The sequence below is a fragment of the Delphinapterus leucas genome, unplaced genomic scaffold, assembly GCF_059928025.1.
Source record: "Delphinapterus leucas isolate spDelLeu-1000000601 "Yukka" unplaced genomic scaffold, BTC_Dleu_Yukka2 spDelLeu_asBTCV2_sq57, whole genome shotgun sequence".
NCBI lineage: Eukaryota > Metazoa > Chordata > Mammalia > Artiodactyla > Monodontidae > Delphinapterus > Delphinapterus leucas.
The window spans coordinates 1,701,162-1,718,968 of NW_028322266.1; the positions used below are offsets into that span (position 1 = coordinate 1,701,162).

At 35.5% G+C, this 17,807-nt stretch overlaps 1 protein-coding gene across 1 annotated transcript in view; it reads right to left on the reverse strand.

The window, feature by feature from the left end:
- Window positions 1–17,807, reverse strand: part of LOC149743904 (uncharacterized) — a 104,017-nt gene that overhangs the window by 6,871 nt on the left and 79,339 nt on the right. Inside the window, exons 7-8 of the mRNA XM_089906044.1 lie at window positions 14,643–14,786; window positions 9,664–10,827 (exon numbers count right to left, since the gene is read on the reverse strand). The gene's annotated coding sequence lies outside the window, so the exon portion shown is untranslated. The remainder of the gene's footprint in view (window positions 1–9,663; window positions 10,828–14,642; window positions 14,787–17,807) is intronic.

Consider the following 17,807-nt stretch of genomic DNA (forward strand, 5'->3'; position numbering starts at 1 on the left):
TGAATCTAACAGGAAGATATAAAAATTGTAAATATTTATGCACCCAACATAGGAGCACCTCAATACATAAGGCAAATGCAAACAGCCATAAAAGGGAAAATCGACAGTAACACAATAATAGTAGGGCACTTTAACACCCCACAGATGATCCGAAATGAAAATAAATAATGAAGGAAACACAAGCCTTAAATGATACAGTAAACAAGATGGACTTAATTCATATTTATAGGACATTCCATCCAGAAACCACAGAATACACTTTCTTCTCAAATGCTCATGGAACATTCTCCAGGATAGATATCTTGGGTCACAAATCAAGCATTTGTAAATTTAAGAAAATTGAAATCATATCAAGTATCTTTTCTAACCACAATGCTGTGAGACTAGATATCAATCACAGGAAAAAAATCTATAAAAAATACAAACACATGGAGGCTAAACAATACACAACTAAATAACCAAGAGATCACTGAAGAAATCAAAAAGGAAATCAAAAAATACCTAGAAACAAATGACAATGAAAACACGATGACCCAAAACCTATGGGATGTAGCAAAAGCAGCTCTAAGAGGGAAGTATATAGCGATACAATCCCACCACAAGAAAGAAGAAACATCTCAAATAAGAAACCTAACCTTACAACTAAAGAAATTAGAGAAAGAACAAAAAAACCCCCAAAGTTAGCAGAAGGAAAGAAATCATAAAGATCAAATCAGAAATAAATGAAAAAAAAATGAAGGAAACAATAGCAAAGATCAATAAAATGAAAACCTTGTTCTTTGTGAAGATAAACAAAATTGATAAACAATAGCCAGACTCATGAAGAAAAAAAGGGAAAAGATTCAAAATATAGAATTAGAAATGAAAAAGGAGAAGTAACAACTGACACTGCAGAAATATAAAGGATCATGAGAGATCACTAGAAGCTACTCTATGCCAATAAAATGGACAACCTGGAAGAAATGGACAAATTCTTAGAAAAGCACAACCTTCCGAGACTGAACCAGGAAGAAATAGAAAATATAAATAGACCAATCACAAATACTGAAATTGAAACTGTGATTAAAAATCTTCCAACAAACAAAAGCCCAAGACCAGATGGCTTCAGAGGCGAATTCTATCAAACATTTAGAGAAGAATTAACACCTGTCTTTCTCAAACTCTTCCAAAATATAGCAGAAGGAGGAACACTCCTAAACTCATTCTATGAGGCCACCATCACCCTGATACCAAAACCAAAGATTTCACAAAAAAAGAAAACTACAGGCCAATACCACTAAGAAATTTAGATGCAAAAATCCTCAACAAAATACTAGCAATCAGAATCCAACAGCATATTAAAAGGATCATAAAGCATGATCGAGTGGGGTGCAAGGATTCTGCAATATACGCAAATCAATCAATGTGATAAATCATATTAACAAAATGAAGGAGAAAAACCGTAGGATCATCTCAATAGATGCAGAAAAGCCTTTGACAAAATTCAACACCCATTTATGATAAAAACCCTGCAGAAAGTAGGCATAGAGGGAACCTACCTCAACATAATAAAGGCCATATATGAAAAACCCACAGCCAACATCGTTCTCAATGGTGAAAAACTGAAATCATTTCCACTAAGATCAGGAACAAGACAAGGTTGCCCACTCTCACCACTATTATTCAACATAGTTTTGGAAGTTTTCACCAGAGCAATGTAAGAAGAAAAAGAAATAAAAGGAATCCAAATTGGAAAAGAAGCAGTAAAACTGTCACTGTTTGCAGATGACATTATGCTATACACAGAGAATCCTAAAGATGCTACCAGAAAACTACTAGAGCTAATCAATGAATTTGGTAAAGTAGCAGGATACAAAATTAGTGCTCAGAAATCTCTTGCATTCCTATACACTAATGATATAAAATCTGAAAGTGAAATGAAGGAAACACTCCCATTTACCATTGCAACAAAAAGAATAAAATACCTAGGAAAAAACCTACCTAAGGAAACAAAAGAGCTGTATGCAGAAAACTATAAGACACTGATGAAAGAAATTAAAGATGATACAAACTGTTGGAGAGATAAACCATGTTCTTAGATTGGAAGAATCAACATTGCGAAAATGACTCTACTACCCAAAGCAATCTACAGATTCAATGCAATCCCTATCAAACTACCAATGGTGTTTTTCACAGAACTAGAACAAAAAATTTCACAATTTATATGGAAACACAAAAGACCCCAAAGAGCCAAAACAACCTTGAGAAAGAAAAATGGAGCTGGAGGAATCAGGCTCCCTTCTTCAGACTGCACTCAAAGTTACAGTAGTCAAGACAGTATGGTACTGGCACAAAAACAGAAATCAAGATCAATGGAACAGGATAGAAAGCCCAGAGGTGACCCACGCACATATGGTCACCTTATTTCTGATAAAGGAGGCAAGGATATACAACGGAGAAAAGACAGCCTCTTCAATAAGTAGTGCTGGGAAAACTGGACAGCTACATGTAAAAGAATGAAATTAGAAAACTACCTTAAACCATACACAAAAATAAACTCAAAATGGATTAAAGACCTAAATGTAAGGCCAGACACTATAAAACCCTTAGAGGTAAACATAGGGAGAACAGTCTATGACATAAATCACAGCAAGATCCTTTTAGACCCACCTCCTAGAGTAATGGAAATAAAAAGAAAAATAAACAAATGGGACCTAATGAAACTTAAAATATTTTGCACAGCAAAAGAAACCATAAAGAAGATGAAAAGACAACCCTGAGAATGGGAGAAAATATGTGCAATTGAAGCAACTGACAAAGGAGTAATCTCCAAAATTTACAAGCAGCTCATGCAGCTCAATACCAATTAAACAAACAACCCAACCCCAAAATGGGAAGAAGACCTAAAGAGACATTTCTCCAAAGAAAATATACAGATTTCCAATAAACATATGAAAGGATGCTCAACATCACTAATCATTAGAGAAATGCAAATCAAAACTACAATGAGGTATCACTTCACACTGGTCAGAATGGCCATCATCAAAAAATCTACAAACAATAAATGCTGGAGAGGGTGTGGAGAAAAGGGAACCCTCTTGCACTGTTGGTGGGAATGTACATTGATACAGCCACTATGGGGAACAATATGGAGCTTCCTTAAAAAAGTAAAAATGGAACTACCATACGACCCAGCAATCCCACTACTGGGCATATACCCTGAGAAAACCATAATTCAGAAAGAGTCATGTACCACAATGTTCATTGCATCTCTATTTACAATAGCCAGGACATGGAAGCAACCTAAGTGTCCATCGACAGATGAATGGATAAAGATGTGGCACATGTATACAATGGAATATTATTCAGCCATAAAAAGAAACAAAATTGAGTTGTTTGTAGTGAGGTGGATGGACCTAGAGACTGTCATACAGAGTAAAGTAAGTCAGAAGGAGAAAAACAAATACCATATGCTAACACATTTAGATGGAATCTAAAAAAATATATGGTTCTGAAGAACTCAGGGGCAGGACAGGAATAAAGACACAAACGTAGATAATGGACTTGAGGACATGGGGAGGGGGAAAGGGTAAGCTGGGACGAAGTGAGAGTGGCATGGACATATATACACCACCAAATATAAAATAGATAGCTAGTGGGGAAAGCAGCTGCATAGCACAGGGACATCAGCTCGGTGCTTTGTGTCCACCTAGAGGGCTGGGATAGGGAGGGTGGGAAGGAGACTCAAGGAGGAGGAGATATGGGGATAAATGTATATGTATAGCTGATTCACTCTGTTATAAAGGAGAAACTAACACACCTTTGTAAGCAATTATACTCCAATAAAGATGTTAAAAAGAAAAAAACAAACAAAAAAAGAAACATCCTCACAGATACACCCAGAGTAATGTTTGACCAAATATCTGGCCACCCTGTGGCCCAGTCAAGTTGAGGCATAAAATAAACCATCACACCTTCCATAAAACTCATTTCTTTGAAAAACAATTAGCAGAACAGGAATGTTTTTGAAACCCATATACACTGGCAGAAATATATAATAATAATTTATTCTAGTGACAAGACCAGTGATATTCTCAGGATGGAAGCTATTCAAAATAGTTAACTTGTTACCAGGTAGATAGTAAGTCTCAAGAAATTATGTAATTTTGGAGCTTGGTTTTGGTCTCTTTTTCTTACAGGTTGGACATTTGGCAGTAGCAGTAGCTAGATTAGCCTTAGTTAGTTAGTGAGAATCCACGCTGTTGGCCTCTCTCTCTGCCATCATGACCACTCCATCCTCTAAACAGTGTCTCATGAAGGCCTTCATAGTACTAACTATTTGAAGAGATTAACATGCTATCCTGAAAGCAATGGATTCATGTGCTGCGCTCTGCAATGTTTAGATAGTCCGAGATCCCTTTGGACTACATTATAGCAGAGGAAAAGGAATTACAGCTCAACAGCAAAATTTGCAAGTGTTTATTACACATTTGAAGTGAGCAAAAACTCTCCCTGATCCTCTTTTCTTACTGAAATAGAAAAGAATGCATATGCCAAAACAATGTCCATATACCAGAACCTGAGGCTCTATCTGTTCTAACAAAGTTACCACATCCATCGTGGCAACTTCAATCAGGGCAACTACTGGGTTGAGCTTGCAGCGGTCTACAGTCACCTTCCAGGATCCATCTGGTTTTTGCAAGATCATTGCTAGGTAACTTAACTGGGGATGTGATAAGGACCACCATCCTTGGCATCTCTTAGAAACTCATAGCTGATATAAATCTCCTAAACTCTATATAATACATATATGATACAATTTTTATTTCTATATTTTTACTTACTTTCTCATGACAGGAACAGTTTCAGAGGCTTCCATGTGGCTTTCCCTATTTTGGTAGTTATCTACAACCAAGGACCCAATCTGGAAGTTGTACTAACTTCCAAGTATGTTAATACCAATTAAACATTCAGGGCCCAGGGAAATGACCATCAGGTGGTCTATGTAAGTGATTTACTACCTGTCTCCCATATGCCCCCATACATATAGGAAGGCCACAATAATGTTTCAAAGTATTCGTACTTCAATATCACAGAAACCCTATAACCTATACCAACAGTGCTAAAAATGAGTAATCCCCATCTCCCAATTTATAGTCAAATGAGTAAATGGCCATAATTTTCTTGAGGAAAAATGCAGCAAATCATTGCTTTGTATACATGCTATGGTATTGCAATTGTTCCACTTGGAACCACTGTTTAGTGGGCTCTGATTCTGAACAATGGTCCCCAGTCTGAAACCTATGCAAGGAATCATGACATATTTATTAGGGTGGCTATCCTCAGACGCCCAATCACCAAACCTTGATTTCTTCTGCTGGTTCAAGCTGAGTAGTGACTTTGTCAGCCACCAATCTATTTTGCCCCTAGGGAGGTCATATTCTATTAACCATCCTTGTAAGTCCCTGTGTATCTGGTTCCCAGGGCTATTACTCCAACTTTGCTAGTGATCACAACATATGTGGTTAAGTACCACCTGGTTACTGACAGTTAACTGCTGCCACCTAGACTCTACTATTTTAAAGTCCATTCATGGACATTGTTTTCAGCTAGATAAATTCTGTAACAGTATTTTCTATCTCCAGCCCTAAAATGAAGAGTAGAGACATTACTGAATTTTTTTTTTTTTTTTTCCTGTACACGGGCCTCTCACTGTTGTGGCCTCTCCCGTTGTGGAGCACAGGCTCCGGACACAGGCCCAGCGGCCATGGCTCACGGGCCCAGCTGCTCCGCAGCATGTGGGATCCTCCCAGACCGGGGCACGAACCCGCGTCCCTTGCATCGGCAGGCGGACTCTCAACTACTGCGCCACCAGGGAAGCCCCTGAACTTTTTAATGATGCTGCTTCCTGTCTCACCAGGCCATTCATATGGTCTTGATAAATTTTGTGTCCTTGGGCCTTCCCAAGGAACATAACCATCATGCTTATCTTCTGACTGTACATATTACATCCATTCTAGCATGTCTACTTCTCTGAACTTTTTAATTTCTTTATCCATCATCTGACATTGCAGTTCATGCATTTCAATTTTGCTCAGCTTGGCCACTGTGTGTACCATGCCATGTACTGGGAGCCACCTTATTAGTTTGTACAATCTCCTGAGGTTCTTTCCCGGACACTAAATCCTTTATCTCCAAAGAATATTCTCAGGTAAATAAATTCTTCCCTTTCCAATTCTATGTTCCAGTCCCTCTGATAAAGAATCTTCTAACACAGTGCCACTCATCCATCCCAGATGGCTACTGATACATGTCAGATAGATTTACAGCATCTTTAAATTACACTACTTTGTTTATGAAGCCAAGTGCATCCTCAGTTGCTTGATATTGTGACTTAAAACCTAGGTATAAGCCAAGTGGCCAGGAGGGAAAGTGAGGGCAGATCTTGAGTGGTATATCTGCTGCCTTTCAGGATTATTGAGATGACTGCTCTTAGCAAAAAGGAATGGAACACTTCTGCAGGCTTAGAAGGTTCAGAAGTGTCAGAGGAATCAAAATCTTCAGGAGCAATCATCCGCATGTCTAGATTCTGTGTGTTAAAGCTTCAGATTTTCCCAATGGGGGCAATGCCCTTGGTATAACAAATCTGCCAAGTTTAACCTCCTTTGAAGTTAGTCGCACAGACTAATAAATCTCAGGCCTCATGTTTGGCTTTCTCTGCACTCCTGTTGCAAAACGAGGGCTTCTTGGCCTCTACCAAGGAGTCCCTTTGGCTTTCACATCTCATTTTTAATTCATTCTTATTTTCTTTATCATTCTATTATCATTCTGTAGAGAAATTATAGCCCATAAGAGTGTGACAGAGAGGGCACTGGAATTATAGAAATTGAGGAAGGTATTAATGGTCTCCTTGCTCCTGGATGAATTCATGTCCATGTTCATAAGAGTGCACTCTCACTTGTGAATCCCATCATATCACTTCCTTTCCCAAAGCTCTTCAGGATAAACCATATATATATATAACAAGACTGTATTATCTATTCCCCACCAAAATAGTAAACTCATTTCCTGTTGCTCCCTTTTGTGGCATTTTAAATTCTCAAAAAATATGGAAATATAGAGAAGATCAATAATTATCAACATACGTCCAATCGTGTTTTGGCTCTGCCCAAAACACGATTACTTTAAGGTTACTTTAGGATTACTTCAGAGTTACTTTAACCCCTGAATAGTATAGATGAAAATCCTAAACATAGGATTTTTCATCGGGGAAAAAATAGCATAAGGACTAAAAAAATACAAAATAAGACAAAAGCTTTTCCAGCTATCCACCCACAAATTTAACAATAAACCCTTTATATTAAAATATCTAGTCAGTGTATATATCTGCATGATGTATCATAATTTATTTCCAAAGTTGTTTTATTGAAATCAGAATCCCAACAGGGCTCAGAATATTGATAGCTTGGTTGATTATTCTCTTGTCTTTAAATCTATACGTTGTCCCTCTCTCTTTTTTCCATGAAGTTTATTCTTCCTTGTGGGTGGTCATTTGCCTTGTAGAGTTAACAAAATTTTGCATTTTTCTGTGTGTATTCCTGTTTTATTTTTAACATACTTCTCCGATTTTCATGTTTTTCTTTTTTAACAAATTAGTGATTGGGAACTACAGTTTTGATTCAGATTTGATTGGTAAGAGCTCTTCATAGTTGATGTGCTACACTTATTTCTTCACATTAGGGAGCACATAATATCTGGTTGTCTCAAGTTTTATGTTCTTAAAATTAATCACTAGGTTCATTCACTTAAAATCCCCCTCGATATGTTATGATTCTTAAACACTAATACATTTAGATGTACTGTTTTCTCTATGGTTTTGAGTGCCCACAGCATACTTTACTTATATAGCATTATAATAATTATTTTAAAGAAATAAAGCAATTAACAAGGATTAATGTGCAAGAATGCTTATTATAGAATGTTTGGGGATAGAAGAAATTAGAAACACATTTAATATCAAGTAATAAAGACACAGATAAATTATGTGGTACTTGCATAAGATGGAATGTTTTGTAGGTATTAACATGCTTTCAAAAAATATTTAATAACATGGAAAATGTTCTTAATATAATGCTACATCAAAAAGTGCTGAAGACACAGATTGTTCCTTAAAAAAATACAAAAGCTTATCAAATGTAATTTCAAGAGCAAAGAAATAATATGTAATTTTAACTTCCTAGTGTTTCTGAGCGTCTGTAAATATACTAAATTTTAATTTAGGATAATGGATAATAAGAACCAATATTACTAAATATCAACAAACTGACTTGTAATTATATATGGCTGAATAAAGTTGTTTCTTTTGCCCTTTTCTCAGTAATTTGGTGCCAACAACAAAAGTAAAAATTAATGAAAAATATTTTAAGTGCATCTTCAGTAAGAATAAAAAATATTTTTTTACCTCTCAAAAGAAGATTTTGTTAGCATAAGGAAACATGACCAAACTGAGGAAGAACTGTGAGATCCTAAGATTAACAATACAGACCTCAATAACACAAAACAAAGTTCTAAAATTAGGTGACTATCCTTGTGTTTCCTGAATTAAAGTTTGGGAAAAGGAGCAGGTTTCTTCAGGAGAATTAATGAGTGCTAAGAAAACACATCGAAACCAAATTGTATGGATAAGGTTTTCTCGTATAGAATTGCTGGCATAGCAACCAAGTGAGGACAACTTGAAATCCCCATAAGAATGACAAATAAATTATGAAGAATCCAGAATATGTGCTATGAAGGTATTTTGAAAAAGTTATAAATCTATAAACAGACATGAAATAGTCTCTAAATCTTACCATCAAATAGAAAGCAAAATCCAAAACAATACAGAATATTAGTCCAACGTTTATATTTCCATCAATTTGAATAGTTTACATTTAACAAATTTCATGAATTAAACATAGACAAAACATTCATATTATTTTTATTTAAAATTTTGTTTTGTTGAACACTGGTTAGTTTGAGCATTTCATTGTATTTATCACATTTTTTACATTTGCTTTCCTGAATTTCTTCTTCCTGGCATTTATTCAATATAATATTTACCTTTATTTTTTAATGAAATCTCTTCCCCCTATATTGATTATTTTGCATTGCAGAAGTTATTTCTCTATTTTGAGATTTGTTTAAACTTTTTGAAGCTTTTGGTGTTTAACCAAATCATTATGTCTGCTTTTATTGTGTAGCTCAGAGTTTGTTATCTCCTGTATTATTCCAGTAATTTTATGCTCTACATATTTAAGTCCTTATTCCATCTGAATTTTATTTTGATTTGTATTTTAAAATCTATATAAGGAGACCAACCATCTGCTAACTAAAATGTACGTATGTATTTTGCATTATCATATCACGATATCTGTGCCCTATAGAAATCTCTGAATAAAGCATACTACTGTAGTTGAGGGGATGGGCGGGGGGACAGCGTGTCCTTAAAGAGAATAACTTACCATCAAGAGAAGAGTAGGTCCTTCGAGAGAAAACAGAAACCTAACAGAAAATGTTAACTTGCTGGACAAGAGAAAACACATTTCAAGTTTCTCCTTAACCACTATTCTACAGAATGCCAAGCACTTGAGAGTATTCACTTTTGACAGTAGGGGATAGAGTGTATTAAATAATTTTGATACTCACTAGCTGATCCCATGAAGATGGGCTGCTGCTTCGGTTGCTTTGGAAAACCATAAATATCTATTTAAAACTCAGTTTGTGAACATCTGCGGTTATGTTAATCAAATATTTTATCAACGTTTCTTCATGCATTCTCAGTTCCATGAGGTGAAAACGTGCTTCATTTTTCCCCCCTCAGTCCACCATTCACCAGAGGAAAGTTCTCCTTCGTTTGCAGCATTATGTTTTTATCAGATCAAATATTGGGCAATTATCAGCTTCATCTTGACTTGTGTCTTCAGAAATGTTGAAAGGACTCTGAAACTAGTAACTGATAAATAACTATGTCACTTTCTGGATTAAAAAAAATCTTGTAATTTGTAAAAGTGACTGTTTCATGAAGTTACAATTTTCTGTAGATTGGATTTTATTTTCCACCTTCTTTCACTTAACTCTTTTCTCATCACACCTAGTTTCTATTATTTTCTTCTGAATTCTGAGAAAAATTGAGTATGTATGTATGCCGAGTATGTATTTCATTGCATTGATTTTCTAAGGAATATAACTTGCTGCTTACTGCTATCACAATGATTTTAAATTTGATAATTCTGTTTTTAATCAGGAATAATAATTTCTTTATAATCTCTAGAATAATAAAGAGGCAATGATAGCTTTGAATCAGGTCGAAAATGGAGTGGTGGCTAGACTCTGGGCTTCTGGGGTTCTAGGTATGTCCCAACCACATCTGGGGCTTCCCATGTCTAGAGGTGCCTCAAGCAAGGAGGGCTTAGCTCACACTTGGAAGGCCCCTATTTACTTTGTCATGTTCCCCAGGGTGGGAGTCAGCTTGCTGAACGCCTTCCTGTTTGCACCAGAGAAAACATAAGAACCCAAGTTTTTGTCTATCCTCATCTCTGCATCAGGTTCAAGCCCTTTTCCTAGAGATACGGTAACCATTCTTTATTCCATAACCCTCATTTGAAGCCACTTCTGACCTGCAATGAAGATGAATAAAGAAAACCTGGACCATTGTTCTACATCATGGACCACAGCTCAGATTTGGACTATTCTTGCACATGGACCAGTAAAATGTATAGGACCTTAAGCCCATGTTCTTTATTTGCATCAAATGATGACCAGTAGACTGATTTTCCATCACTTTTCTTGTAGCAGGAGATGAATTAATAACTTAGGTAAAAAAAGAAAAGGAGAGAAAAAAAGGTAAAGTTAAGAGGAAGACCATGTATCACTCCCCCTTTTCTTGTTGCCCTAGATTCCATCCTTCCGAGCAAGGAATCATAACATTTATATATACACACACACACACACACACACACACACACACACATATATAACATACACAGGCACATACATATACACGTTATTTATGTTTTGTGCAAATAAACATTCTGCACACTATATAAAAGACAAAAATTGATCAGTTACAATTAAAGTTCCCACTACTCAGCACTGTGCAAAGAGAAAATTGGAAAAATCAGTTCGAGATTAGTTCTCACTTTGATGCAATGGTCTCAGCAGAGGTGGATCTAGAGGAAGTATAAGGTGGCAGGTCTTCTATGATGAATGGCTTATTAGAGGAGAGTATGAATTGGTAATAAAAAACATGGGATTTCAGTTCACAATACTGATATAATTTGTGAGGTGAAAATAGCTAAGAATTTTTCAAAAATAATGACAGACACCAAACCATAGATCAAGGACTCAGAGGAGTCCAAGTGGGATAAATAATAAAAAAAACTTTCACCTGGCATGTTGTGTTCAAACTACAGAAAATCAAAGAAAAAATCTTGAAACACACACACAGAAAAACACCACCTTACCTATGAAGAAAGAAGTATAAGATTTATAGCAGACTTCTTGTCATCAACAATGCAAGCAAAAAGAGAGTGGAGAGAAATATTTAAAATGTTGAAATAAAGGAATCACCAAGCTAGAATTCTGTATTAAGGAAAATTGTTCCTCAAAAAGGAAGGAGAAATTAAAGACTTTCTCAAATGAACAAAAATGAGGAATTTTTCACCAGTAGATCTGCCTTTCAAAAAATGTTTAAAGAGGTTTAATTTTTTTAAACTTTAGAGAAAGAAAATGATGCAGGTTAGAAACTGAGATCTACATAAAGGAATGAAGGGCATTAGAGAGGGAACACATAAAGGTAAAATAAACCCTTTTATTTTTCTTTTTCTTACTTGATTTAATATATAAGTGTTCAAACTAACAACAGCAACAATATATTGGATGAGTATAGCTTATTGATAAGTGAAATGAGTGACATCAATGTTAGAAGGGATGAATATGAAATATTTTAAGGTACCTACACACTCATAAAATAATATAGACCTATTCAGAAGTGGACTTGTAAATACACGTTGTAAATACATGTTGCCATCCTGAGGGCAACCACTAAAATCATTTTTTAAAAAGAAGTATAACTGATTTGTTAAGAAATGAGAGAAAACAGAATCATATAAAATGCCTAATTAAACCAGATAAGGCAGAAAAGGGGTAGAATAATAAAAAATAAGAAGTGCAATGAATAGAGAACAGTACAGAAAGGGGAGAGATTAATCCAACTATACACATAATCACTTTAAATGTGAATGGATTAAATGCAACTATAAAAATTAAAAACAGAAAATGACAGAGGGGATTAAAAAAACAACTGACTATATGTTGTCTGCAAGAAACCCACTTTAAAAAGAAAGACATAGATTATAAGTAAAGTGATGAAGAAAACTATACCACACTAACACTAATGAAGGGAAAGCTGAAGTAGCTATATTAATGTCAGGCAAAGCAGACTTCAAACAAGGAAAATTATCAGGGATAGAGAGAGGCATTACATAACGATAAGGGGGTCAATTTTCTAAGAAGACTTAATCCTTAATGTGTACGTGCATAACAGCAAAGTACCAAAATAAGTGAGGCAAAAACAGACAGAATGGCAAGATGCAATAAACAGCTCTATTATTATAGTTGGAGACCTCAACAGACCTCTATCAGTAATTGACAGATTCTGCTTACAGAAAATCAGTGAGCATACAGTTGAACTGAACCACCATCATTATCAACTGTATCTAATTGACATTTATAAAATACTTATCCAACAGCAGAAGATTACAGTCATCCCTTGGTATCTGAGGGGGACTGGTCCCAGGAGCCCCTGCATATACCAAAATCTGCTGATGCTCAAGTCCCTCATATAAAATGTAGTAGTAAAATGAATGGAAATTTCAATCCAAGTTGATTGAATCCACAGATGCGAAACCCAAGAATTTGAAGGGCTAATTAAAATCACAATAAATACATTAAACGTAAGATTTAATTTCGCTAAATAGACAATTATTATTATTTATTTATCACATACCCAATTTAACAGGACATAGGAAGTCTGCAGTATAAGTGACAGAAAGAATCTAAGGGGAGAATACTGATCAAAAAGAAATGGATTTAGTTATAATAATATCAGAAAAAGAAGTCAAAAATACTATCAGGGATTAAAAGATATTTACTATGATAAAATGTATGAATCATTAAGACCTAGTAACTCCAGCTTCTCAAGCTTCTATAAATATAGCAACTCAGTCTTCACAAGGGAAAATTGAAAATCCACAAACTGGGAAATGTTCTCACACTTCTTTCACTTAATGCTATGTCAAAAAATATTTATAGATATAGATAGGTAGATGACAGATAGATGAATGAATGGATGTGTGTGTGTGTGTGTGTGCACGTGCACATGCATATGTGTATCTTATAAGAGTCTTGAATCAGCAACTGAATTATTGAATCTGACACTGACCTGGGGTAACATTCAGACACTTCAAAAACATCTAGATAAGTGGTCTGAGGTATCAATAACATCTATTAAACAGAAATGATACCCTCTCAAGTTGTTAGCATGAGAGATATGGAGGTCAGGTGATAAACTGAGTTCTGACCCAAGCCCAACTCACAGGGCGCTCACTGGTTCATAATGAAATTTGTGGATATTTATCCCGTTCCTGATATATAAGTGGAAAAAACACAGTTAGTGATAGAACACCCCTTGTCTTGCTTTTCAAATTTGTGTAGGAAAGCCAAATGAAACTGAACTGAACTTGTCTCCCATTCCAACAAGCTTGAAATCAACAGCAATACTGCATTTCTGGAATTATTGAAGAGATGTATATTACTGTCAAAGATATGGAAAATGTAGTAGCTGTGATTCCTAGATATCCCCATTTAATTTGCTTACATGGCTTTAGCACAACAGTGATGGATCATGGCACATAAACATGGACTCCTGTATATTTAACAGGTGATAGCCTGATTTTGAATTGAAACTGCTATGTCTACATATGATACCCTGACTAAAAAAGCTTATCATAGACATTACCATTGGAGATTTAGGTGTGCATCTATTGGTTTGGAAAATAATAAATTTTCAATCTCCATTAAGTGTGTGTGTGTCTATGTGTGTGTGTTTATATGGTAAGGACCAAGGACGATAGTTCCACCTTCACGGTTTTATATAAGTATTATATCAACTCTCTTGCTTTCTACATAATACTGTATATAGGGCATTTATGATCTCAATAATCCATAGAAGATACCAGTAATTTGCTATATTGATTACATCAGAGTGCTCATTTAACCCCTTTGGGCCCCCACGGGAGTGGAGGAAGGCTGGACAGAGAGGGAGAAGGGGCCATTGAAGGTACAGTATTTACTATGGGATTTAACTCCTCAAAGGCCTCCCAGTAGCTTCAGATCTGCTCAAGAATCCTTCATGTCCTGCTGGTTTGCAGCGAGTGGCTCACAGCTTCAAGGCCTCCTCTGCCAGATGGAGAACCATTTCAAACATCCTGCCTCTATTTTGTACTGTAGCAATGCAGACAGGAGACCTGACCCCATTTTCAGGTTCTAAAGAGAAATTCTAAGTACCTGAAAGACTGAGGAACATGGTGGCTTTTATTTAAGATATGGAGATAGAGAGCACATACCTGGACTTGGACCTGCAGCAGCACCAAATTGCACCAAGAGTTCCCTTTATTTTCTCTCACATCTCTGTTTCTCCTTTTCTCTCTGCTGGATTAGCCACGGGGACTCCAAGTTCTTCATTGTGTGGTCCTGGTACCAAGACTCTCCTGGGAATTATAACGCTATTCACCTTCTACATCGAGCACTTCTTATTTTTTCCCCAGCAACATAAGTCATCCTTAAGAGGGGTCAGGATGCTAGCTCTTAAATATATTTTAGTCATCCCTTTGTACATTAAATTCTCTTTCTTGGAGACTGCTCCTGACATGGTGTTCACTGTGCTCTCAGCTGGACTCCTGAAGTTCTGCCCTGCCTTCCCCACCAGGTACAGTTCAGGAACTGCCTAGCTCAGGGTGATAGGTTATCTTCTAGTTGCTTTATTCCTTTCCGTTTTACATTTAGAGAGTATAATTGGAATACATAAACTTCTCTGTGACCACAGCCTTATTTGCAACCCACAGGTTTTGTTATGGCATATTTTCATTATCATTCAATTAATAAAATTCTAATTCCCATTGCGACTTTATCTTTGACCTACATAATGATCAGAAGTATGTTTTTAATATCCAACTATTTGGTAAAATATTGGTTATATAGGTTTAAATTTCTTGCTTATTCAGAGCCTTGTTTTATAACCAGAATACAGTCAATTTTATAAATGTGCCATGTGCACCTAAAAATTTCTGCATAATATATATATTCCATCATTGTTGGTGCAGTGTTTTATGTAAATTTAGGCCAAAGTTTTTAATGATGGTATTCAGATCTTCTATAATCTGCTGATTTGTTGTTGTGGTTCTATGTTACTGATCTAGGTAATTTAGATTTTTCTATTTCTACTTAGATTTTTGGAATTTCCCTTCATATATTGCATTGAAGTTTAGACTTATAATATATTCCTTGTAAAGTAACAGTGGGTTTTATTATCCTGCCTTATCGCCAGTGATACTTTTTGCTTTCAAATCTATGTTAACATTAACAAATCTTCTTCAATTTTACTTATTGTTGTTATGACATAATTTTTGAATCCTTTCATTTTCAATCTGACTCTTGTCTCTTGTAGGTGGCATAGAATTAGGTTTTTGGTTTGTTTCAATAATCCTTGTCCTTTAATTTCAGTATTTACAGTTAATGTATTTTCTTACAGACCGTTTACTCCTTGTTTACTATTTGTCCCACCTTGTTATGTTCCTTTTGCTCTTCTTTCTTCCTCTGAGATTTCTTCAAATTCCATTTTCCCTTGTATTAGCTTCTTATTTTTACATAAGTAGCAGTTACACATGTACCATGACTTATTAGCTCTTTTACTGCTTCTCAAGCAATGCTGAGATCTTAAATTTCTTTTACTACTTTTTCCTCTTCCTTTTGTTTTAATGCATTCTAATTTTTGATATATTTTATTATTACTCTTTTTTGCTGTTAGATTTTATTTAGGTTTATCCACTTATTTATCCTTTCTGTTATACATAATTCTTTATAAAGTCCTTATTTTCATCTGTGATAATCTTCCTTCTGCCTGCAGGTCTCCCTTTAGAATTTAATTCAGTCAGTTCTGATGAGATCTTTCCCAATACTTTATACTTTATTATGGCTTGTTATTTTAAATTATTTATATTAGTTGTTTTGCTTTATCATTGTTTAATATAAAGGCTATACAATTTTTACCAAGCTCCATTTAGATCCCCTCTAGTTTATTCTAGTATAGCATACAAGTATCATTTAATAAGTGTGCCATGAAGTGAAAACAGTAAGCAGTAGTACCTAACTATATAAGCAGCATATTAATATTCACAACTAGACAATGTGTTCTAGAGTCGAAGGGGGCAGAACCCAGAAGATACCCTTAGCCTACTGATTAGGTAAATATTCAATTTAAGATGATATATTCCCTAGACCACACAAAAAATAGATACCAGTGTAATAATAAGATTTGAGGTCTGTAATTTTATCTAGCAATGTAGCCCTTAAGGCAGCAATCGCTGGTGTTTCATGAATTAATTGCCTACCGTGGAGCTTTTCAACATAGAATACAAATTAATCCCACACACCTTACTATTATAAAATTTACTTACATTTTTCATGACACATGCAGAATCTAAAGATTTATAAATATGGAGTAGATAATGCTTTCCATTTAAATTTGGCATCAAGCTATCGCTCTGAGCCCAAAATAACAATGCAGACAACGCTGGTTTAAAAAAAATCCCAGATTTACTTAATTTTGGCTGTTTGTTCCTTTGCCTAAGTGTTTGGTTTTTTCTTTGTTTTTAATCTTACTCTATAAAGCCAAGCCAAAGTTCTTTATTCGAAGAATCAGATTTTTTGACTGATGGTGAAGCAGATGGATCACAAAATTAGGAGGTGGGACAACTGGATATTTCTGATTACAACTCTTTTACAGATTTGTTTGCTTGAGTATGGTTTTTTGCTTCTTATTTGAGCTAGAGTTTCCTCATCACTAGAATGAAGGTTTTCATTAAATATTTCTGAGTGTTCTTTTGAGCATCATGTGAATTTGTGATCCTGTCTAACTTGTTGCAGAAAAAATTTAAATGTATATAATCTTAGAAGTATTTATACTAGTTATGAATTCAAACAAAGTAGGGATTTTAAACGCTGAATTATCCTGATTTTATGCCATGCTGCCACTAATAAACCAACAGCAAGTTCCTTGATAGTGATTCTCTATTATGGGATATTGATATATTTTGGGATTTGGAGGTTGGATTGACCTCCCCCTGTTTACAAGACACAACTTTCTGATTTGCCACCTGCTATGTCTCCTATTCATCTTTTTGTAAGACTTTGTAAACATTAAGCAAAACCCTCATGGTACAGAATTTCCCACAAGTGGCCCACATTTGAACAGTAGGATTCAACTGAGGCTTGAAGATGGGCCACACACAACACACCCTGCTGACATGTTCCTCTACCCACGTCCCTCCTTTTCTCACTGCCTGGTAATTGAAGTGTATTTTTGTCAGTGGTGTCAAAGCCTGTCTCCTAGGCTGTCTTATTATTTTTAAATCCCCGACAAGTCCACCACAGTGATCCAGCTCCTTGCACTTTATAGGTGCTCAAGATGTACTGGCCAAGCCAACACGTCTCTCTCAGTTTCTCTAGACTTG